At 46.4% G+C, this 25,748-nt stretch overlaps 1 protein-coding gene across 23 annotated transcripts in view; it reads right to left on the reverse strand.

The window, feature by feature from the left end:
• The window catches only part of RALGPS1 (Ral GEF with PH domain and SH3 binding motif 1), a 300,534-nt gene extending 294,060 nt beyond the window's left edge, over positions 1-6,474 (reverse strand). For 9 of the 23 annotated variants that reach the window (XM_053562146.1, XM_053562154.1, XM_053562121.1 and 6 more), the window contains exon 1: positions 6,215-6,331. The gene's annotated coding sequence lies outside the window, so the exon portion shown is untranslated. Of the gene's footprint in view, positions 1-1,520; positions 1,713-5,790; positions 5,818-5,874; positions 5,891-6,214 lie in introns of those variants that run through there. The other 14 variants (XM_053562197.1, XM_053562132.1, XM_053562113.1 and 11 more) reach the window with 9 other exon arrangements.
• Positions 6,475-25,748: the final 19,274 nt, after the last annotated feature.

Here is a 25,748-nt window from a genome sequence, read left to right on the forward strand (position 1 = left end):
TAAAATAGCGAAAGTTACTAATTCCACATAACAAACTCTCTTGCAAAAAGAGACACAACAAATGCTCTTGAATTTATTAACTTGTTTTCCATAAATATTTAATCATGCAGAAATGTACCAAAAGCACAGATTTCCCTTGCCCTAGTTATACAAGAGTGAGAACTACTGTATCCAATAAACAGGGACTTAAATATAGTCACTATTCTTTCTTTCATCTCAAGCAAGATGATTTTCAAAGAAATCTATGAATGTCAAGACCAAATATTTAAATTTTCTTCTGATTACTCAAGTAATTGATTTAACCTTAAAATAAAACCTCTTAATAAAAATATTTAAATCCTGAAGAGGGACAGTATCATGATACCTTAGTTCATATTAAAGACCCATTATTTACATGGTGCTCTTGATAGCCCTCATCACCAAGTACATCTGAGTTTTAACACATTCCTGTGCAATAACGCACATGATTTCTACGGATAATAAATTAATACCCTCCCCTAAAAAAGCCTCCTAAAAACCCTATAACCCTGGGTGAAAAGAGGACATTATCTAGCTCACCTTTACTGGGTGTTCATGACGTGCAAGCACTGCGCTAAGCTCTGTTCCTTTGTCATCTCCCCAAAACATCTCCCTTAAACCCCATAAGAACCACATGGAGGTAAGTACTATCACACCTCTGGTGAAGAAACAGAGTCGTCACTCTCTCAAAGCCGCATAATGGCTTGTGAACACTGGAGTCAGGACACAAACCTGCATCGGTTTGTGCTCCAGACTCTGTTCTTTATGCACTGCCCTCTCCACCTTGCTGATGCTCAGGAGATAATCTCCTCCCACAAAAAAGAACACAACGGATTTGAAAGCTCTGCAGAAAACCCAAGGAACAATTTGCTGCTCTGAATCTTCATGGTAAGTGCAAGTGAGACAAGTTTGACTCGCACCTCCCTTTGGGGGAAAGTTGTGGAATTAGTCAGTGCAGGTGCTCAGACAAAGAGAAAGCACTCAATGATGCAGAGCTGAAACCCAACCTCCAGGACAGCTCAGACAGAAAATGGGGAGGAAACACTTGTAAACAAAACCAAAACCTTGGAGCCAACTGGGCTGGTGAGGAAAGTCCTGAGGACTCCTTAAGCGACTTCAGATCTGGTTGCTCAGACACCTTGATAATCACCTTCACCTCCCAATTTGCATCATCACCACGACACTACCTCTAGGACCCAGAGAATATAGCCAAAAAGGTGCTTCCTGATGCTCCCACAGCACCACGCTTATCACAGTGTGCAACCAGCCTGCTGTCAGGCACTGGGCTAAACAGGCCAGTGCATTTCGTCCCTGAAGTTTTCAATAGCCCTAAGTTAAGTAGAGCCGCCATCCATTTTACAAATCAGTAAACCAAGACTCAGGGTAGGGAGGACACTCACCCAACGTCACACAGATTGATCTGGGATTCGAACCTAGCTCTGCCTAGCTCCAGAGCCTGAATCTGCCTGGCCACCCCACTACGTGTTCTTGTTATGACTCACCTTTGGGTCTCCTCCTGTTTGCAGCTGACTCCTTCACTGACTGTGAGCTCCCAAAGGGCCAGGATGGAGCGCCTTCTTCCCCACATGTCCAGCATCCAACACAAGGTTTAGTCCAAAGCAGGAGCCCAGCAAGGCTGGTAAATAAATGCCTATCTGAAGAAAGTGAAGTGTCTTCTCTTCTCAGAAAGTGGGCCAACAAACACTCCTCCCAGAAGCCAAGCCAACCAACTCTTCCCTGCTCTGGGTTAAAAATCCCTTGGCCTGACCCTCTAAAACCCCACCCAAGAGAAGGGTAAGAAGCTACACTTCTGAGGAAAAGAAAGATACATGAGTGGCTCATTTTGGACCTGCCCCTTTTCTGTTTCCACATCGTGACCTGGAACAACTGGAACAAATACGTCTTTCTCTCCCATCCCTAAGACTTTATAGGACAAGTGTCATCAGCCATACCCAGAGCATACAGCACATCCTTGTCTCAGGGTCAGCACGCAAATATTTGGGGAGTGAAGAAATAGAGTCCAGAGACTGAGTTTCATCAGAGATCTGATAAATAAGCATTTACCACCATTTAATAAGCATGACCCGGAGACCCAGCAGCAAAGAAAGTAGGAGACTTCCCTTGTGCAGGGAGAAGAAAACACAAGCACAAAGTCACACATGCAGTAATATGACGTGTGCTCCGATCAAGGTGTGCACAGATGGGGGCAGGGCCACTCCTGCCTGGAAGAACTGAGTAAGCTTCACAAAGGAGGGGAAATTTGAGCTGCAGAGCCATTCCCAAATCCCCAGGAAGAAGCAACTGCTCCCTGCCTCTGACCCTACACACTGCCCACATCAGGCCCACCACAGTTCTGTAATTGGTGGCTTGTGTATCAGTCTCTCCACTCCGTATGTGAGCAGCTCACAAGTAGGGACTTTAGCCATTCTCACAGCTCACCCTGAAGTGCTTAGTAAATATCTGCAGACAAGGAATGAAGACTCTACTTTTGATTATTATTAACACAGCAGCTCCCCCTTCCTGAACACCCACCATGACCTGCTACTGCTGCACATACTGTGTAAATGATCTCATTTCCTCTACACAAAAACCCCCAAAGACCGATCCTATTAACATTATCCATTTTACAGACAGGGAAACTGAGATGCAGAGAGATTAGTTAAATTGTCCCAAGTCACAGTGATAGAGCTGGACTTTGAATCATGGACTAAATGGAAAATTAGTTCTAGAGTACCAGTGAACAAATCCCTTCCCCTTTCTCTTTCAGTTCTCTGCCTTGCATCCAGATACATGGACTGCTCTCTCATCTGTTGTTCACTGAGACCAAAGCCGTTTTTCTCCTGGAGGAGGACAAGGGATGTCTCTTGTTAGTCTTCTAAACAATGACTGGTAGCCATCACTGAGTAAACGTCATTAGGAGAAGGAGATGAAGACACAAAATTGTGCCTATAAAATCAGTCAAAATCATTTACTAAGGAGAACTGTATTACCAATTGGAACATTTTCCAACACCGGAACAATTTCTAAAATAGATTAAGTGAATAAATGAAGAAGCAAAAATATGTATAGAACGTAGAAAAGAAAACATAATAAGCAAACTGGTGATAGTGGTCGCCTCTAGGGAGAAGGATTGGGAATGAACAGCTTAAAGAAAGACTTACTTTACAATGTATTCCCCTATTCTTCTTAAAAAAAAAAAATTTAAAGAAACCATTTCTTGCAGGGCCTTTCACAAATGCTCACATACATCACATACCTATGACTGCAACTATGAAAAGTTATGTACGCTTATTAACAAAAACTGGACATATTTTTGGACAAAAATGTCTTTTATGTTCACTAATGTTACAATATTTTTTGTGCAATAAACAAAATGCATGTTGAAGGTACAGATAGAATACATATAAAGGCAGCAGAGACAATTTGCTATCCCTTCTTCCTAAAGACCTTTATCTGTTCTTTCAATAAGCACAATTTAATGAGCACCTACTATGTGCTAGGTGAAGTGTTACATAGATTTTTTTTTTTTTACATAGATATTTTTAAAAGAAGAACTAAACAACAGGTAGTCTCCTTCCTCTTGCCTTTCAGGAATGTATGATGGCATGCTAATTCAAATGCTGAGCCAGAAGCAGTCTAAATGATCACATAGCCTAAAACCCACCTCACTCAGCTAAGAAAACCATGATCTGGAGAGAAGAAGGCATTTGTTCAAGGCTACATAAGAAATGAAGGCTTCAGAATTCCCCATCCTGCTCTCCTCACGTGCTATATGCTGCTCTGAGAAGTTTGGGCAGAAAAGGACCCTAACACTGAGTGCCAAGTGGACCACATGCTTTCCCACATCTTGACTACTTTAATCTTGTCTCATTTATTCTTCATAACAACCTCACAAGGTTGGCACAGTTATCCTTGTTTTATAAATAAGGAAACCAAAGGTATGAGAAGCTGAGGAACCCATGATGGTTCACACAGCAGGAGGTACTGGCCTGAGGCTCCAAGCTCAGACCTGCCTGCCTTCCAAGACGGAGCTCTTTCCATACCGAACAGGAAACCTATTGTGATAGGTAGACTGGGGCCGTATCACAGAGCGCCTTGAATGCTATACTTTCCCATTAATGAAGTTTTTCTCTCAACTCTGAATGTTGTCACTCCAGTAAAACCAAATCAAAAAACCAACCCTAATGTTGCCCACCACATGTTCTAGCTATTGTTTGCCACCAAGTTTGGGCTTTCCTTTAAACCCACGCAGCATGATGGTCACCCAGAGGGCAACAGTCTCTGAGTGCTTTCCATTTCCATGGTATCTTCCAGAACAAAGAGGTACAACTCACACATGCTGCTTCTGGATCCTCTGGTACCTGCCACATACATGCAGACCCCAATAAGAGATGCCATCCCCATGATGTCACTGGGCCACCACCAACCCAACCACAGTAATGAGGTAAGCCGGCACCATGGTGTTTGGTCCCCAAAAGTCCAATAGCTTCTCCAGTGAAGAAAACACCAGCCAGTAGAGAAGCCTCCCCTGCCTGCTCCTCTGTCCATGCTGCGTGGGTAACAGGTGTTACAGTTTAGACCAGTCAGCTGCTAATGAGCAGAGGCACTGGACATACAAAGGTCACACAAATGGGTATGGGACATCCTTCTGAAATCCACAGAGATCCCCACCATCTCCCTCTCTTTTCTCCACTGCTGTGGGGACCTAATGAAATCTGGTATTCCCTTCTTTTTGGAAGAGAATCCTTTGGAATGTGATAAAATCAGGCTCTCTTGGATAGGGGAGGGAGAATTCCACAAGGTTCAACCCTAAGCCTCCTGCTCCAGCTCAAAGTCCTCACTGAGGTTGGGGGCTAAAGGTCAGCAAACAATCAAAAGCTCCTCAGCTTTCTGTTTGCCATTATCCACTGGGTTGCCACCGCCTGGCAGGGAGCAGCAGTCCTGATTGATCCAAGACACAACTGAGTCTTCTAGAGACTCTTCGGCACAAACATCATCCCAAACTTCAACAAGAAAGGTGGTCTATTCTCACCTCTTCACTAGTAACCCTCTCCTCTTTAGACTCCCCAGTTCTGGACTCCCACCTGCCCTTTCAGCAAAGAAAGGGGCTTGTAACTTTCCTCAAAGATACACTCAGCAAACCCTGCTTCATGCTCTCCCACAAGGCTCCTAGGAGGCACACAAGGCAGGTACCATGATGCTCATCTTGCCAAGGGGAAACAAATCTCAGAGAGGTGACTGACTTTCCCAAGTAACACAGACTCACAACTTCTGAATTATCATTTCTGCTCTCCCCCCTCAGCAGGCTGCCCTTTCAGTCTTTTTTGAGATTAGCACGGTTAAGATTTGTAGCAGCATCTGGTACTGAGCCAACAAGCCAGGACCTCTCCAAGCTTCACACTATTCTTCAAGCACAGGCATTTTTAACAGCTGACCATCCAACGAAAGCCAAGCACCCCCCAATCTAGGCATATCCCTTCAATTGCAACAGGAAAGTCCCTGAGGTATGAAAAAAAGGCACGGCCTCACTTAGGCTACGCTTGATATTGGGGCAGGGAGAGAGGGAGCAGCCGGCCTCGTAAGCGGGACAGCCGGGCTCCAAGTCGGACTCAGCAGAGGCTCGGGCAGGCCCGAACAGCCCTTTAGAGGCAACCCTGGATGCCTCCAGAATCCGCAGACAGCAAAGCTCCAGCTCCCGCCCAGGGTGCCCCGGACCGGGGAGAAGGTGGCCTTCCCTCTCCGGCGACCACCCACCGTCCGCCCCCTCCTCACCTGTGGCCAGGTTTCGAGACCTGCCACCAATCGGGACCCCGCCCCCGCCGCCCCTGCCGATCTCCCGAGACCCGCCCCTTGCACCTGCGCTTTCCTCAGGCCCCGGCTCTCCGGCCGCTCTGGCCTCACTTCGCAGGCTCCTCCCATCAGCAAACCTGCGGTCCCTTCTGGCCCCGCCCCCTACACCTGCAGCCCCTCGGCCCCGCCCAACTGCCCCAGCCCCGCCCCTCGCACCTGCGCTCTTTCCCCGCTGCCACCCCCACACCTGCTGTCCTTCATACTCCCCGGGACCAGCACACCTACGGCCCGGGCCCGGCTCCAGCGCTCACCACACGCCGACTGACCCCCGCCCCCCCCGGCCCCGCCTCCTGCACCGAGGCCCCTCCCCGGCCCCAGCGGCTTCTCCGGGCCCCGCCCCCCGCACCTGCAGCTTCCTCGGCCCGGCCCTCGGGGCCCCGCCCCGCCCGCCGGCCGCTCCTCTCACCGCCGCTCTCGCAGCCGCCGCAGTCCCGGCCGGTCACCTTGACGCGTGCCACAGTGGTTGCCACCGCCTCCTCATGGCCTTAGGAGCGGCCCAGTGGCAGCGGCGCCTTCGCTCGGAGGCCGGGGCCGGGCCGAGCCGGGCCGGGGCCGGGCCGAGCGCAGCTGGAGCGCGGGCCGACGCGGGAGCCCAGCCGGTGCCCAGCCGCAGTAGGAACCGTCCTCTCCTGGGCCTGAGCGGCGGGTCGCAGAGCCAATTGGCGCGCGGCGCCAGAGAAGCCCCCCAACCAGCTTGTGGCAGAGGCGGAGACACGCAAATCGACCGGCTGGTAGTGCCAGTGCGCAGCCGCTGCTTCCACGGACCTCGCTGGCGTCGGCCTCCGCGGTAGCCCGCAGACGCCCTCTCAGCCTGCAGGGATGCTCTGCTGCCCGCGCACCCGGCTGGGCGCCCCGCCACGCCCATCCCCTGCCTGGAAAGCGCCGTGCATCGCATTCCCCACACGGCCTTCCAGGCCTCACCCAATTTCCCCTTAAGTCTTTACCTGGGATTTATGGTTTTCAATAAAAAAATGGTTTTCTGAATGAGACATCACCTTAGTGCCCATTCTTTACAACTCGGAGATAGGCATAGGGCACAAAAGGTCAGAGCTGGAAGAAACCTCAGAGATTCTCTGGTCCAATCCATTTATTTTTTGGACAGCAGGGCAGAGTTACACCCAACGAAGTGAAGGGACTTGCCCAAGACCACACATGTGCAAAGCTGGGAAATGAGCCTGGATCCCGTCTTCCTGCTCCCAGATCCTTCACTCTGTGCCAGGCACGGTAAGGTGAGCACAGAGGTTAAGTCATTTGTTTAACATTATTTCATCAGCAGAAATAATAAGTTGCAAAGATAGCTGAAGACAGGTCGTGGAGCCCTGGAAGTCTGGAATCACAGCAAAACTCTGTTCCGGCTCTCACAGAAGGGAGATACAATGCCTTACCCTAAATCTAAATGATTCTTGGGCATGTAGACAAAGAGAAAATCATTTCGACAATTTTCAAGTTCATTTTGCAGTAACGTGAATGAGAATAGGAAGATTGGTTACTATGCTTCCCAAAGCCTATGGAAGGAAAAAGGAAACAAAGAAATAAAAGGAAGAGAAAGAGAAGAAAAAGGAAAATAGTCAGTGGAAATTGCACAACTTCTAAATCTTAAGTGATCTCTCAGGGAAATGTCTGCTGTTTTGCATTAAATAGCAGTCATCAAAGAAGATAATTATTTTACTTGAAGAGAACAAGAGATTGTGTACGTCATGGTTCTGCTCAGGGCCCCCGGATTCAGAAATACGCAAGGTGAAAGTTGAGTGCAAAAGCTGTAGCGACAGACTGCAGGAGTCCAAGTCCTGCCTCTGCCACCAGCAGGCTGTGTGCATGTAAGCTATAATACATAACAATTCGGTGCCTTGGTTTCTTTATTGGAAAGTAAATATGAGAGTAGCACCCTCTTCCAAAAGGCTGTTGGAGGATTGAGATGATAAATGGATGAGGGCATGGCACCTAACAAGCTCAATAAACATTAGCTACTATTATATTTACTGATGTGACTTTGAGCAAGCATGGAAGAAGTTTAGCACAGTGTTTGCAGTATGTGCTTGCTAAATGGCATTTAATATTTTATTATGCTTTCGGCATAGTTTCTAAGTTTTCTGCAGTGAACACAAATTCTTTAGTGATATATCCAAAGTCACTGTAAAACTAATTTGAAAAATGAGAAAAGCATCTGCACAGAGGTTTCTCCAAAGAAGATATACAAATGGTCAGTAAGCACATGAAACACTACTCAATATCATTAGCCATTAGGAAAATGCAAAGCAAAATCGCATCCAGTAGGATGGTTATAAAAAAAATAAGATAGACAATAACAAATGTTGGTGAGGTGGTGGAGAGAATGGAACAACCCTTATACACTGCTGATGGGAATATAAAATAGTGCAGTCACTTTGGAAAACAGTCTGGCAGTTCCTAAAAGGTTAAACACAGAGTTAGCATATGGCTCAACAACTCCATTCCTAGATATATACCCAAGAAAAAGGAAAACAATATATCCAAACAAAAATTTGTACACAAATGTTCATAGCAGCATTATTTGCAATTTCAAAAAAACGGAAATCACCTAAATGTTCGTCAACTGATGAACAGATAAATAAAATGGAGTTTGTCCCTACAATGGAATATAAAAAGAAATGAAGTGTTAATACATTCTCCAATGTGGATGAACTCTAAAAATACGCTAAGTGAAAGAAGCTAGACCATCTATTATATTATCTAATTCATATGAAATGTCCAGGAAAAGGAAATCTGTAGAGATAAAGAGTAGATTAGTGATTGTCTGGGGCTAGGGGTCAGACAGCTTAGGAATTTCTTTTGGGGCTGATGAAATGTTCTAAAATTGATCATGGTGATGGTGGCACAACTCTGTGAATATACTAAAAGCCATAATATTATACACTAAGTGGGTTAATTATATGACACATGAATTATATATCAATAAACCCTTTTTTAAAAAATTTATTTTTAAGTTTGCTCAATCACATCACTTCATTGTTGAACATGTGTAAGAGAATGTGTAAAAGTGTGAGGCACCGGTAAAATGGGCCAGCTTTTGTTATCTAATGTGTTTTGAGTCATTCTCAATGAGGGGAAGGAACTTTTGAGTGATAGGAGGCAATGAGAATTGGAGAGATCATCAAAGGGCAATCCCCAATCCAACTGCCTTTTCGTAGATGATACTTCATGGAGAGCTAAGCTAAACTTTCAGACAATTCAAGGAGTAGTTTTCATGGTGATCAAAAGGGAAGGTGTGTGTAGTAAATAGATTCTTGGGTGGCCCCTAGAAGCCTCACCTCCTGATGTCCATGCCTTTCGTGGGCAGGACCTGACTGGCTCCCTAACCAATAGAATGAGGTTTTTTTGTTTTGGGGTTTGTTTTTTTTTTTGAGACAGAGCCTCAGGCTGTCACCCTGGGTAGAGTGCCGTGGCATCACAGCTCACAGCAACCTCCAACTCCTGGTCTCAAGCGATTCTCCTGCCTCCACCTCCCACGTAGCTGGGACTACAGGCGCCTGCCACAACACCCAGCTATTTTTTGGTTGCAGCTGTCATGGTTGTTTGGTGGGCCCGGGCTGGATTCAAACCCGCCAGCTCAGGTGTATGTGGCTGGTACCTTAGCCGCTTGAGCCACAGGCGCTGAGCCTAGAATGAGGTTTTGTATATGACTATGTTACATAAGACGATAACCCAACTTGCTAGACAAGCAAGCTGCCATGTTGTAGGCTGCCCTATAGAGAAGAGCACATAGCACAGATCGGAGAGCAGCCTCCAGCCATCAGCCAGCAGGAAACTGAGGCTCTCAATCCAGCAGCCTTCAAGGAACAGAATGCCACCAAAAATCACAGGAGATAAGAGCAGATTCTTCCCCTTGTTGAGCCTCAGATGAGACTACAGCTCAGGCTAACACCTTGATTATAATCTTGTGAGACCCTGAAGGAGCGGGCAAAGCTAAGCTGTGCTGGACTCCTGACCTAAATAAACACTGAGATAATCAATGTATGTTAATTTTAGCTACTAATTTGTGATAAAATTGTTACAAAGCTGAAGACGACTAATAGAGAAGGCATAACCCACTCTCCCCTACAAGGTAGCCTCTTAGTTGCCTGAGAGATAGCTTCTGTGCAGAGGCCATCAGCATCCCAATGTTATGAGGATTCTGGAGTAAAGTACTCCTCCAGATTCCGGGGCTGATATCTCTGGAGGGCATCAGGAAACAGAGTGTCGGGCACAGGAAAGAGCTCTGTCATTAGGGACACTGGTGGCAGTGGCAATGGTGAGGTGCCCCTAGAGGGCTTCAGGAGGAGCAGCCCTCAACAAGGGCAGCAGGGACAGACTGGAAGCAGGGACTGAGAGTGAAGTTGTGAATTTGGTCAATCCTTGGAAACAATCCTGGCTTTGCCATTTCCCAGGTATGTGGCCTTGGACAAGCGTCCAAACTTTTCCATGCCTCAGTCTTCTCATTTCCAAAAGCTATTATGTATTTACTTATTTATTTTGGAGACAAAGTCTCACTTTCTTGCCCTTGGTAGAGTGCTGTGGCTTCATAGCTCACAGCAACCTCAAACTCATGGGCTCAAGGGATTCTCTTGCCTCAGCCTCCCAAGTAACTGGGACTACAGGCACTCACAACACCCTACTATTTTTAGAGACAGGGTCTCGCTCTGGCTTAGGCTGGTCTTAAACCTATGAGCTCAGGCAATCCCAGAGCACCTGGTCCCCAAAAGCTAATATTCAGAGCACCCACCTCAAAGAGCTCTCCTGGGGAAACGTGAGTTAATCCTATAGTGACCATGAAAACACACCTTGCAGACCTCCAACCATAGGGAGGCTATTTGACTAAGGGCCCAGCTGCTGCACTCAGAAATCCATCAAAGCATTTGCACTGAGGCCATGCTACTCATGGCAGGAATATTAAGGTAGGCCTGTCTCTGGGTGACAATGGCACTCCTCTGATGATCATTTCTGGTTCATAGACAGCCCAATACCCTCCCTAAACCTGCCTTGGACTGCGTGGTGGCATAGTGTTTCCACCACTTCCTTCTCTCCTTCACTAGACATCAGACTTGGGTTATAGTCTGATGGCTCTCTCAACCTGGCAATGACTCCCTGCCCATTTCCCTTAATAAAAATCCTTGCATGTTTAATTCTGTCTTGGCATCTGTTTTTCCAGGAACTTGGATGGACATAAGAGGTACCAGGAATGCTCAGGAAAAATACACATAAGGTATAGATTTGGGACTGGTTCATGCCCCGCCCAGCAGGCAGAGGATGTCCCCCTGGTGGAACATAGATAGTTCTGAAACAAGGTGATGGCTCAAATGCTAAAGATTTCACTGATGGTGACCTGGGAAAAGATCTGCATGGAGGAAAATGCTGTGGTAGGTGCAATGATGCCAGCACCTGAAAAATGTGCACAAAGACAGAGGAAGGTGATTGGCTGGATGTATTGCAAAAGAACAATGGGAGATTGCATGCAGTTGGGGAGCAGTTGGTGGCTAAGTGTAAGTGGCAGAGAACTCCAGCGGTCACTTACAACAGGGCTTTCATCCCCTGTGGTGGTGGAAGGACAGACACAATGCCAGAGATGTTTGAATGTTCAGGCAAACAAAGTCTGTTGTGTGAAGGGCAGGATGAACTAGTAGGGTGAACTGAGGATCCAAACCAGGGGGTGGGGACATCTGGGTGGATGCTCCTGAGGATGTTAATTATGTGACACAATGTCAAATATATGTTGTCTCCAAAAGCCAAAAGACTCACCAAGCATTGTTCTCTTTTTAATGAGAAGTAGTATAAGGTGAAACATTACTATTTCACACTAGAAGAAATATCCCAACATTCTACCAGACCACTGGACCCTCAGAAACTTCACTGAGATAGCGGGCTCCTGAATCTACGTGGGATGTATCACCTGCTCTCTGGCTCACATGTATCTTCTAAGGCATCTAAGGCACTTGCTATTTCCTGCTCCACTATCCAGTTGTAAGGGAATGGCTTCTCCATGGCACTCTGGTGGCTTGCACGAGTCCACAGAGGCCATCCAGCAACAATTTGAACTGCAGCTTATCTGAGTCTTGGAAGAAAGTCTTGTAATAATCCTCTTAGGACACAAGAAGGTAGGAGGCTTGTGATAAGATTCCTTAAGACAATCTCCCACTCACCTCCCTGTGTCCCCTAAAAGGCAGTCATGAGATAGTTTCTTATCACCTCCCAGGTTCTGATGAGGTATGAGACCTCCCAGCTCAGCCCCTCAGAATAGAACTACAGAATGTGTTCTGCAAACTCCTTAGTTGGAGTCTAGAATCAGCTCCTTAGCCATCGGGTATCTCACTGTGGTCATGGGCCTCATTTGTTTTGGTGCTGTCCTTTTTAGTATGTGAGTTAAGAACCATGGGGAGCTGCCATCTTTGGCTACTCTTCCTTTTGCTGTCTAAGTAATAAACTGAATCTAAAAGTGGTTCGATGTAACTTTAGAAGTCATCAGTCACACCTTGGCCTTGGTCTTGTTTTATCTTGCATGTGCAATACCAATACACACGATTGATCAATGTGGTGGACCAGTGTGATGTTCTATGGGATATCAGGACAATCAGGATCTCTGTGGACTAGATTACAGAAGAGGGCAAAAGAATTGGAAAGTGGTGGACCAAAAAGCTATACGGTTGCCCATCTTAGGTTAAAGCAAATTACTTCTGGTGGTCTCTACAATTTTATATAAATGAAGACAATTTATGTTTCTAAAGCATACCTATTTATTTTTTGCACAAAGACAGTGTGGGAAATATTGTTTTAAGAAGTCAGAGAAGATTTCTGAGATTATTCAGGACTAATATATCTGATACTACTTGTAACTGTGCTTCATAGGGCTTGTATGGTCTTATGTGCTTTGATTATAATTAAGTTGCTTATTTAGAGTGCCGTCATGTCACAGCTCACAGCAACCTTAAACTCTTGGACTCAAGCAATTCTCTTGCCTCAGCCTCTCAAGCAGATGAGACTACAGGTGCCCACCACAATGCCCGGCTATTTTTTTGTTGCAGTTGTCATTGTTGTTTTTAGCTGGCCCAGGCCGGGTTCGAACCCGCCAACCTCAGTGCATGTGACCACCAAGCTAAGGACACGGCCCTGTTTGTTTTATTCTTGAGGATTCATTGAGGGTACAGAGAACCAGTTTACACTGATTGCATTTGTTAGGTAAAGTCCCTCTTATAATTGTGTCCCACCTCCAAGAGGTGTATCACACACCATGACACCCCAACCCCTGCCACCTTCCCTCTCTCCACTCCCCCCTTCTCCCACCTCCCACCATGTAGGTCACCAATAAGACAATTTTTTTTAAAGCAGTATATGCATACCAGGTACTAGGGACTGTGCTGATTAGATTCAACAAAGATTCCATATCTCAGTGGTGCTCAACCTGTGGGTCGTGACCTCTTTGTAACAATGAAGATACATCCTGCATATCACATATTTACATTATGATTCATAACAGTAGTAAAATTACAGTTATGAAGTAGCAACAAAAATAATTTTATGGTTGGGGGTCACCACAACATGAGGAACGGTATTAAGGGCCGTGGCGTTAGGAAGGTTGAGAACCACTGGCCTGTCTGGAATAGCGACTGCAATTGCAGTAACCACCTTGTGAAACTGGGATATAATAAGAAATATGTATTTGATCCTCATCCCTGATTTCTGGCACAGAGCACCTAAAATCCTTGAAGTTTCCTGAGTAATAGGGTGAGAAGAACATATTTCGTTATTCATAGTAAGCCCCTTTAACCATAGCTGAGCTTATGCTAATGGAATGACCTTTGGTGGACTCCTACCTAGATTTAGGGTAGGGGCCGGTTGCCAGAAGAATCAACCATGTGATGAGAAGGCTGGAACTTTCAGCCTCAGCCCATAACCTCCAGAGAGGGGGAAAAAGGCTGGAGACTTAGTGCGATCACCAACAGCCAGTCATGTAATCAATCATGCCTATGTAATGAAACCTCCATAAAATCTCCCAAACTATGGGGTTCTGAGAGTTTGTAGGCGCTGGGAGGGTGGCATGTCTGTTGAGAGCATGAAAACTCTGCCCCTTCCCACATAGTTGCCCTACACATTTCTTCCACTTGGCTACTCCTGAGTTGAATGCTTTATTATAAGCCAGTATCAGTAAGCAAAATGCCTTCCTGAGTTCTGTGAGCCATTCTAAGATATTATCAAACATGAGAACAGGGTTGTGGGAATCCCCAATTTCATGATGGTGGGTCAGAGGCCCACACTTGCAACTGGAATCTGAAGAAGGGGCAGTTTTATGTAACTGACCCCTTAATTTGTGGGAGATCTGTACTAACTCCAGATGGTTAGTGTCAGAATGGAACCAAATCACTGGACACATAGTTGACTTGGAGAGTTAGAGAATTAGTTGTTGGTGGGGGGGGGAAACCCAGGCATTTGAGACCCCAGTACATCCAACTCACAGCTCTTCTCCAAGAGTGTGCCTTCTGCAGGGGGAAAGTGGGTAAATGAAATAATGTTAAGTGATGAACAGTGACTGTATATTTCAAGTCTTTAATTGCATTATTCTCTGCAATTACCCCTCCCTGAGGCAGTATTACTTCTGGCTGAGTATCCTAGTAAGGAAGAGAAATTCCAGAGACTTCCATTTGCCACTACCTCTCATGACAATCCTTACTCCATAGATCAGGAAGTCAGCGTGGATATTCTGCCAGCCATCGAGTACGTCTATTCCAATTAAGCATTCAAAAACTGGGGAAATGACCCTAAGGTGGCTCTACAGACGTACTGGACCCACAATGAGACAGATTTTACCAAAATTCCATTTTTTTAACTGCTCACCATAAGCCCCTCCTTTGACAAGTACTCCACAGTGGTATTTTGTGTTCCCAGAAATTGGCATCTAGAGTCTGCAATGGACCAAATGTTTATGTCCTTCCAAAATTCATATGCTGAAATCCTAACCCCCAAGGTAATGGCCTCTGGAGGGGGAGCCTTTGGGAGGTGATTAGGTCCTGAGGGCTGAACCCTCATGAGTGAGATTAGTGGCATTACCAAAAAAGATCTCTCAGGGGAGAGAGATCCTCTGTCCTTTCCACCCTTAATGGTTAAAGTGGGAACATGGCCTTCTGCAAGGAAGTGGACCCTCAGCAGACACTGAATCTGCCTGAGCCTCAAACTTGGACTTCCCAGCCTCCAGAACTGTGAGAAATAAATTTCTGTTGTTTATAAGCCACCTAGTCTGTGGTATTTTGTTATAGCAGCTCAAACAGACTAAGACCGGGCCAGTACATAATAATACTCAAAAGACGCACAAGATCACAGTCACTGTAGCAAACAGTCACCTTGAGGGAAGGCTTAGAAGAGAATTTTCAGTAATTTTTTTCTGCCAATGCTGCAGAATCCTTTCTCAAGGAAACCTGTTCTCCCTTCCACCATGGCACTCTAGGCCTAATAACTGGCTTAGGTCCAGAATAAGTAAAAAGTTATGCCTTTCCATTATGGCACTCAAGGGGTTTCTGGCTACCAGAAATATTTTGTATTATAATGATGCATCAAGCAGTATTTTAGTAGGTTGCCTATTTCATCCCTGGAGATTCCATGATTAATTAACCACCTCCAAAGTTCCCTGTGGGTCACACATTCTGACTACCACTTTGTTTTGGGTGCCTGTGGTAATTACTACACCCACCTGGTATCTGTATTAAAGGCTGGCTGTCATTTGACATGTGTCACCATGAGCTCCTATCGTCCTCTTGAATATAAGTTTCAGTCAACCAACCAAGCAAACTATGCCACTTCTAGCTCCATAAGCTGGCATAGTGAATCCAGACTCTTTGGTAAGTGCACCCATTTCAACAAATGCTGCCCTATCCAGTGTTGTATCCTGTCTTCCTTGGTCTAACCATTGTCAAACATGTGTTCCCCAGGTTTTTGCTGATAGAAATGGAAAAATCTTGTGATTACTTTTTAGCATTAACTTTCTCCTTGCAGGTCACACTTTGTATTCTGAAGTGTGCTGAAGCCTGACTCTAGATACAATTCCAGGGGTAATCAAGTGTTTGGAGTGGGTCTTGAAGAGAACAGACATCTCCACATAGGACATACAGGACTGGTCTTCAATCAAGTAAAGTGCTGTGCAAGGAAAGGATTTTCTCTCGGACGTGGAAGGGCAAGCTGATTCCTCTCAAGGACTCAGAGAGAATTCAGGGGTCCAAGATTCTCAAATTTATCTGAGTCCACCTCGGTGCCCCACTCAGGGTCTCAGGGCTCCATTCTTTCTGAATCAATCCCCTACCTTTTTCATGAGAAATGCGGCAAGGCCTTGAGTTCAGCTAACATTTTAATTCTGCAACTCACAAAATTAAACTTGGGTCTGATTTTCACTGAACTTTACTCACACTTCACTAAAGAAGACCTTCTTTTTGGCCCATCTAAAATCTCTTTGATTCTCTGACCATGACTTAAGCCTTGCCCTTACTGTTTTTTCTTTTCTTTTCTTTCTTTCTTTTTTTTTTTGAGACAGAGTCTCACTCTGTCGCCCTGGATTCAGTGCTATGGCATCATCATAGCTCACAGCAATCTCAAACTCCTCTTGGTTCAAGCAATCCTCTTGCCTCAGCTTCCCAAGTAGTTAGAACTACAGGCACCTACCACCATGCTCAGCTAGTGTTTTCTACGTTTAGAAGAGATAATGGTCTCACTCTTACTAAGGCTGGTCTTGAACTCCTGAGCTCAAGCAATCCACCCACTTCAGCCTCCCAGAGTATTAGGATTATAGGTGTGAGCCACGGCATCCAGCCACTGTTTTCTTTCTGTAAAGTGCTCCAATGCAGTCAGGAAGCACTGTTCCTTTCTCAGCTCTTGATGTGATTATTCCTACTTAATTGTCAAGGTGGCAACCAGATGGTCTCTTATGGCAGTGATTTCATCAAAGCAACCTCAGATGATCATTTCCTCAGTCATGATGCCATGACATGCCATGCATTTCCAGGGTGCCACTTCTCCCTGACAAGTGAGTCAGCATAGCATTCAAGACCAGGAATGTAATCAAATCAATCTGGAATCCCACCTTGGAGAGCCCAACCAAAGCCCAGTCAAGAAAACAGAAACCTGGGTGGCACCTGTGGCTCAAGGAGTAGGGCGCCGGTCCCATATGCCAGAGGTGGTGGGTTCAAACCCAGCCCCAGCCAAAAAAAGAAAACAGAAACCAAAAAAAAAAGAAAGAAAGAAAACAGAAACCATACTAGTAATTTCAACGGAGAGAATTTAATATAAGGAATGAGTTAAACAAGTACTGGCAGTCTGAGAATAAATAAAAACCACTAAACTACCATCCAATGGAATTGGGAGAAAAAAAGGGAAAAGTTTGGGGTTACCAGGATCTATAATTTTGTAGAAAAGGCCCTGCTTAATATTGGGAAAATGGATTATCTTCTATGCCACTATCTCATATTAACATATTTTTCTTTTAAAATCATTTTTATGCCAGGAGTGGTTGGTTCATACCTGTAATCCTAGCACTTTGGGAGGCCAGAGGCAGGTGGACTGCTTGAGCTGAGGAGTTTAAGACCAGCATGAGCAAGATCAAGAACATATCTCTACTAAAAATAGAAAAAGCTAGCTGGGCATGGTGATGCATGCCTATAGTCCCAGCCACTTGGGAGGCTGAGGCAAGGGGATCGCTTGAGCTCAAGTGTTTGAGGTTGCTGTGAGCTATGATGCCACAGCACTCTACCAGAGGCAGCAGAGTGAGACTCTGTCTCAAAAAAGTAATAATAATCAAATAAAACAAATTTTATTAGGGTGGAATTCACATAAAGCAAATTGTCCCCATTTTAAATGTATACTTTGAGGAGTTTTGACAAAGGTATACATCCATATAACCCCCCGCCAGTCATTTTTTAATCTAATTCCACACAAGGCTATAAGCTGTTCAGGAACAAGGACATAAAGATTTTATCTCTGTGGCGCAGGGCCTAGCATAGCACCATGCACTACATCATCAGGACCTGGGGCTAGAGAGAAGCACCTTCTGGAAACATACCTACAAAGGAAATAAAATTGTCCTCTGAAATGTCAACTGTAAAACCAAGTTATGTAAATCAGAATTAAGATAAGACATCTTAAAGAGACAGGTTGATTCTTAGGAAGAAAACTTGACTGACCCCTAAAAAAGAAGCAGTTTACCAGTCTAAAGAAGGAATGGATCAATAAGAAGGCAAGTTGCTTGGTCTCAGAAGCATCATAAGAGGGGTGAGGTCATCCAGGTTCACACTGTAATGCAGAGCCCAACACCAGGAGTGTGCCCTTCATGCATCTCCTCTCCTGTGCACCAGCCACTTTGGCCTTTTTCAATTCCTTGGACATGCCCGGATTCCTCCAGCCTCAAGGCCTTCGTACATACTCTTCCCTCTGCCTGAAATGCTCTTCCTTTCCCTCCTCCCACTTAGCTAGTCCACTTACTATCAGATTTCTCTCAAGTGTCACTTCCTCTGGCCTCCCATGAGGTCAGGTCTCCTGCCACAGGCTCTTCTGGTTCCCATTATCTTGTTTTCATGGTGGTTCGTGTTTATGTACCATTCTAACCATGCCATCTCTATAAAAAATAGAAAAACTAGCCAGGCATTGTGGTGAGCACCAGTAGTCTCAGCTACTTGGGTGGCTGAGGCAGGAGGATTGCTTGAGCCCAGGAGTTTGAGGCTGAGGGTGCAGTGAGCTATGATCAGGCCACTGCACTCCAGCCTGGGTGACAGAGCAGGACTACCCTGTCTCTTAAAAACAAAAAATTAGGTGGCGCCTGTGGCTCAGTGGGTAGGGTGCCAGCAACAAATACCAAGGGTGGCAGGTTTGAACCTGGTCCCAGCCAAACTGCAACAAAAAAAAGCTGGGTGTTGTGGCGGGCACCTGTAGTCCTAGCTACTTGGGAGGCTGAGGCAAGAGAATCACCTAAGCCAGTGGTTCTCAACCTTCCTAATGCTGTGGCCCTTTAATACAGTTCCTGTGGGTCGTGACCCACAGGTTGAGAATTGCTGGCTAAGCCCAGGAGTTGGAGGTTGCTGTGAGCTGTGACGCCACAGCACTCTACCGAGGGCAATAAAGTGAGACTCTGTCTCAAAAAAAATTAAATTAAATTAAAAATTAATACAGCAGCATTCTAGTTCTGTATGCCAGTCAGTCTTTACACTTGGCAACTCTAAATCAGTGGCAGATTCAGACCCACTTTTCCTGTATCCTAAATGTGGATTTCTAGGCCTACAAGGCTGAGGGCTGGCCCCAAGCCCTAGGGGAGCCCCCAGAGCAATCTATCTTGAGGATGCAATTTGATGACTTTCTATTGATACAACTCTCCCTCATCTGCACTGTAGCAGACACCCCATAACCGTTCACTGAGTTGAGTTCTGTCTGCCTTGCCATGGCCACAGGGTTAAAACCCAACTTTCTTAGCTTGAAATAAAATAGACTTCAACATCTGACTCCAATCTCCCTATCCACTTCCATCTCCTAACTGCCAGTACTTACAGTGTTTACTGTGTTTTGTCTCATTTAAATATATCATCTCATTTAATAAAAATAGAGTATATGTTATTACATAATGTAATATATGTTGTATATTTTAGAACCTAATAGTCTCACACAATGTGTTCTTTTTTTCAGTTGCTTTTCCATGCTCAACAATAGGTCATGGATAATTCTCCATGCCATAGGGGTTTACTTACACATTTCTAACATCCTTTTAAATGACTTCCTAGTATAAACATTGTGGGAATGTACCAGATTTACTGATGGACATTGTGATGGCTTCCAGCTTTTTAATACTATAATCAACACTAAGAAGGATACATTTGTACATCTTCAGTTACTTGTTAGAATACCTTTCTAGGTTGAATTCTTAAAAGTAGTACTGCTGTACCCAGGGGAATTACATTTAAAATTTTGAAGCCTGTGCCAGGCCATAGTGGCTCACGCCTGCAATCCTAGCACTCTGGGAGGCCAAGGTGGGTGGGTCGCTTGAGCTTAGGAGTTCAAGACCAGCCTGAGCAAGAGTAAGACCCCTTCTCTAAAAAAACAGCCAGGTGTTGCGGTGGGCACCTGTAGTTCCAGCTACTCCGGAGGCTGAGGCAAGAGGATCACCTGAGACCAGGAGTTTGAGGTTGCTGTGAGCTATGATGCCATAACACACTACCCAGGGTGACAGAGTGAGACTCTGTTTAAAAAAAAAAAAAAAAAATTAGGGTGGTGCCTGTGGCTCAGTGAGTAGGGTGCCGGCCCCATATACCGAGGGTGGTGGGTTCAAACCCAGCCCCGGCCAAACTGCAACCAAAAAACAGGTGGGCGTTGTGGCGGGCGCCTGTAGTCCCAGCTGCTTGGGAGGCTGAGGCAGGAGAATTGTGGAAGCCCAAGAGCTGGAAGTTGCTGTGAGTCCTGTGACATCATGGCACTCTACTGAGGGCGGTAAAGTGAGACTCTGTCTCTACAAAAATAAATAATAATAATAAATAAATTAATTAATTAAATAAAAAATTTTTTGAAACCTGCTACCAGATTACCTTCCAGAGAAGTTATACAGCTTATATTTCCAACAGCAGGGTATAAATGTCCCATCTTTTTTCTCCCTGATCAGTGTTGGTTTTTGCCAACTAAATAGGTAGAAAAATGGCTCTCGTTATTTGTTTTCTACCGGGGAAAATGTCTTTACTACTTATTCATTAGCCAGGCATACTTCTTCTGTGGATTGGTTCTCTGTGATCTTCCCCCTTATAAATTATTCATCTTTTTCTTACTAATTTTAAAAGTTCTTATATGTTGCAAAGTTGGGTTTTTCCCTAACCTTGTAGTTTACATTTCAATTTTTACTGGGATTTTTTGTTTTGCTTTTACTAAATACATTTCTCAAATCTATTTTTCCCTTTAGGATTGCTTCTTTTTGATCTTATCCTTAAAAATATCTTCTCCGGGTGGCACCTGTGGCTCAGTGAGTAGAGCGCCGGCCACATATACTGAGGGTGGCAGGTTCAAACCCGGTCCCAGCCAAACTGCAACAAAAAAATAGCCGGGTGTTATGGCAGGCCCCTGTAGTCCCAGCTGTTCGGGAGGCTGAGGCAAGAGAATCACCTGAGCCCAGGAGTTGGAGGTTGCTGTGAGCTGTGTGATACCATGGCACTCTACCATGGGCAATAAAGTGAAACTCTGTCTCTACAAAAAAAAAAAAAAATCTTCTCCTTTGCGAAAGCAGTAAGTCGTTACCTCCCTTTTCAAAACTAGTTTGTTTACAGTTTTCTTTTTATACCATTAACGACTTAACTCACCTGAATCTTGTTTCTAATCCTGGCCCATCTTCACCTAGCTAGGCCTCCTCCATCAGACTACAAGGTGTCCATAAAGCTCGTGTGCAATGTAAAATAGAGAACTATTTTAAATAGGTCCCTTTTGGTCCCTTCTCTCTCCAGCAGGACATAGGTCCTCAACTGACCTCAAAACTAGTCCCAGGCAATTTTCTGCCTAAGACTGAGGTTTCCAGTTAAGGGATGTGACCACTGGCTCTGCCTGAGTTCTGCCTTCCAGGACTTGAGAGAATGGCTGTCTTAGTGTCCAGGAGGAGAATGCACTGTTCCTCGATGCTCTGAGACACTCAGGGTCACCAGCCCTCTGGAGGGAGTCAGTGAAGCTCTGTGTGCCATAACTACCCACACAGAGCTCCCAGGAAGGGGACCACCCCTCCCTTTCCATCTGGGCCAGACCATCACATTCAGATAGTGCCAGACACTTTATCAGGGTGTTGACACGGGGACCGCTTCCATGATTAAAGCTGTAGGCAGAGAGGCGTGGGGCTTATCTTCAGAGTGGAAGTCCCCAGTACTCACAGGGCCTGCAGCTGGCCATGCCCTGACCACAGTCGGAAGTGGGGCCTTTCAACAGGGCCTGGTGGCAAGGGGCCCCTGGAGGCCTGTTCTGGGGAAGGGAGGGCCATGAGTGGAGGGAAGAACGTAACCAGCAGTTTAGCTGTTGAAACCTAATAACATTCCCAAGCCACCACGGGCGCAGTCAGGGTGCAACAGCCAGAGGGATGAGAGGGGGCAAGGCAGAAGCAGCAGCTGTGGTAAAAGGGCAGAGAGGAAGTAGACGGAACCAGCCACTGGTCCAAGTGCCTTCTCCCTGCAAAGATGATACACAAGTAAGACAAGAATGCCTGTTCCCAGCACCAGAGTACCCTGGGGAGCAGGCCATTCAGTGATCAAAGTGGGAGGAAGTTCTTAAAGGGAAAGATGTGAGGCCTTGGAGGAGATTCAGACGCAAGAGTCCACACCCAGAACCCAGAGCCCCCAAAGTAAAGGTGCAGGCGGGCTTTGGATTCTCACCTAAACACTTGAAGAGGTAAGCAGGGGAGAGGGAAGGGGCTGAGGAGGAAAAGAATAATTTAGAAAAACCCCTAAAAACAGCTGCAGAGACCCAGATGTGTGATGAATATCTTGTCTGGCAGTGACAGGCTAGTTAAAATATTAGTCACAAAGGGCGGCACCTGTGGCTCAGTGAGTAGGGCGCCGGCCCCATATACCGAGGGTGGCGGGTTCAAACCCAGCCCCGGCCAAACTGCAACAAAAAAATGGCCGGGCGTTGTGGCGGGCGCCTGTAGTCCCAGCTGCTCGGGAGGCTGAGGCAAGAGAATCGCATAAGTCCAAGAGCTGAAGGTTGCTGTGAGTCCTGTGACGTCATGGCACTCTACCGAGGGTGGTAAAGTGAGACTCTGTCTACACACACACAAATATATATATATGTATATATATATCAATAAAAAAGAAATTATATATATATATATATATCAGTCACATAGAAGTAATCTGCTTGCCAAATAAGTGTCCCTCCAAGTTAGGTCAGAAATGGGTCCCCCAGTAATAATGCGTTAAAGCCCTGAAATAAAGGTGGGTGGTCAGAGAGAACAAGGAAGTATGTCCCCACAGCCCAGAATCTAAAGAAAAGACAATAGCCCAGGGTCACGCTAGCCTAGCGAAGCCCAAAGAGAGGCCTAGACAGAGACAGGTCTGTTGTCCCTGAATATTTCAAACACACTGTGGTCCTGTGGAGGAGGACAGAGAGCAGGTGCAAGGTGCAGGGAGGCAGACTTGGACGATAAGGAAGGACTTGCTACAATTGAAAGCTGTCAAGTTTGCAGCATCCGAGGGGAGGCAGCTGGCTTCCATATGTGGAGATTACTTACAGGGATTGTAGGAGACCCAGTGTTGGCCAGCGGGGAGTAGCTCACCTGTGAAGTCCCTTTGGGCTATTAGAAAACTGTCACTGTCTTTTCCTTTCATTTCCAGCACACTGGAGAAGAGGACAGCTTTCAAGGTGACTTATCCTCTTATTTGTACATTTAAAAGCGCTCCCGCACACACGATACCTGGAGGTGGTGGGAGCACACGTTCAGGATCCACTCTAGCTGAGCAGCTCGGAGCCTGGGCCATGCCATCACAGAGGGGCCGAGGGAAGCACATCAGGGCAAACCTCGTGCTGGGATGCACCGAAGAGTGCCCAGGGCTGAGAAGCCAGCCAAGGCTGAGCCCAGAACGGAGAAAGAACTGCTCCAGCACCCTGGGCCTCACTGCCTCCCCAGTAAAGCCTGTGGTGGGCTTGTCTGCGCCACAGAGCAAAGCCTGCTAGCAAGAGGGCAGCACAGCTAATAGCAACACTTGGCTAGCCACTCCTTAGGGAGAATGCTGCTATCCCAGAGGCCCCGCCAGACCCCACCCTGGTAAGACCCAGAGGTTCCCTTCAGGGAGTGGCAGGAAAAAAGGAACTCTAATAAGCAAGCTGCTTCAGTGACAAGGGTCTGGAGACCCATTTACTGTTGGGGTGGAGAGGAAGGCAGCTCTGTCCTGCAAGCTCAGGCAGGTTCCTCTGTGGGCGTCTGCATCATAATCCACAGCTATACATACATACACCATCCCATCCCTCAGAGTGACAGTACACACTCTTGGTCACTGAATCCTGAAACAATGGGCTTTGTTGCAAACTATGGCCAACCACTGCACAGCAGCCATGCAGAAGGCCCCACGCCTGGTCCTAGGTTGTGTTTTATAATGTGTTTCCTTAGTGGTAGCCTCTTTCTGCTTATTTTGTGTGTGCTTTGACATTTTGAGTCCTATTTACTGACAAAAGGTGTGCAAGGTAGGCATATATGAGATGTTTAAAGATAAGTCACTGAAGTCTGAGGGGCTTTCAAAGAAATGGTCCAGGAAACAATGTATGAATCACTTCTCAATGTTTTGGCCAAGATCAAGTGCAGGAAACAAAATGAAGACAATTAGGAATTGGTGTTTGTCCTTGGGCACTATGAACAATGTCAGAAACATCCCTGAAGCCACATGGGTTTGACCGATAATTGCATGAATTAAAACTGGAAGAAACCAGCTAGGCGCCTGTAGCACAGTGGTTACAGTACCAGCCATATGCACTGAGGGTGGCGGGTTTGAACCCAGCCCAGGCTAGCTAAACAACGACACTGCAAACAAAAAATAGCCGGGCATTGTGGTGGGCGCCTGTAGTCCCAACTAGTTGGGAGGCTGAGGCAAGAGAATCCCTTAAGCCCAAGAGTTTAAGGTTGCTGTGAGCTGTGATGCTACAGCACTCTACCAGAGTGACATAGTGAGACTTTGTCTCAAAAAAACAAACAAAAAAACTGGAAGAAACCAAACTGAAGATAAGTCTGACTTCAGGACAAATGAAAGGAGAGCCAGCTACTGCCAACAGCCCTTGCCAGCAACACAGCTGAATCCAGCCCACATGGCATCTGCTCCAGCTCAGTGTGTTGGCTTCAGTTGGTGCTCCTGTCTCCAGGATGCCACCCCCTGGGGATAGTCCTCTAACTCAGCTAGAGAAAAAGCCCAGGCCTGACTTTTGGCATTGGGCTACTTTTCCAGCCTTGGGGAGTAAGCGAACCCATCAGTAGTCACTGCCTCATGAAACATCAGGTAAAACTGGGGCTAAAGCAGGTGAGTGACAAGCTTAAGCTCATGGTCAGGCAAAGGCGGGGCTGGAAGCCAGTCCAGTCACGCTAATTGGTGCACTTTCTCCAGCACCCCCTCGCATACCTTGGGACTCCCTGGGGCCCCCACCGTAAGCAGAGCTGGTCCCTGCATGGATGGACCTTTCACATTGTGTACCACCTTCCTGCCCACCTGGTTGTAACACAGCTCTGGTGAGAAGCTAGAGAACTTGCTTTACGGCAAGGAGCAAGCTGGCTCACAGCACCAGAGGAGCCAAGTCAAATCCCGCCTACGTCCAATGCTGCCCTGAGACCCTCCAGAAGACATGCATTTGCTCATTCACTCGACAACACTCGCCCAGTGCCGACTGCGGTGCCAGCTCCTGTGCTAAGGGTACCTCAGTGAGAGTGAGTTTGGGATCCCTGCTGTCAGGGAGCTTCAGGCTAGCAGGAAAAACAGTAACTCAGGGCGGCGCCTGTGGCTCAGTGGGTAAGGCGCCGGCCCCATATACCGAGGGTGGCGGGTTCAAACCCGGCCCCGGCCAAACTGCAACCAAAAAATAGCCGGGCGTTGTGGCGGGCATCTGTAGTCCCAGCTACTCGGGAGGCTGAGGCAAGAGAATCGCTTAAGCCCAGGAGTTGGAGGTTGCTGTGAGCTGTGTGAGGCCACGGCACTCTACCGAGGGCCATAAAGTGAGACTCTGTCTCTACAAAAAAAAAAAACAGTAACTGAATCATCTCACTGATAAATCCTAGTTACAAACTGAAATATACGTTCTAAAGGGCAGGAACACAGTTCAGCAAGCATCATGTTAGAGAGGCCTGACTGAGAGGGCTGCTAGGGGGAAGAAGGCCCCCTGAGTTGAAACCTGGAGGAGGAGAGAGGAGTTAATTGGCTAAG

The sequence above is a fragment of the Nycticebus coucang genome, chromosome 2, assembly GCF_027406575.1.
Source record: "Nycticebus coucang isolate mNycCou1 chromosome 2, mNycCou1.pri, whole genome shotgun sequence".
NCBI classification, from domain to species: Eukaryota; Metazoa; Chordata; class Mammalia; order Primates; family Lorisidae; genus Nycticebus; species Nycticebus coucang.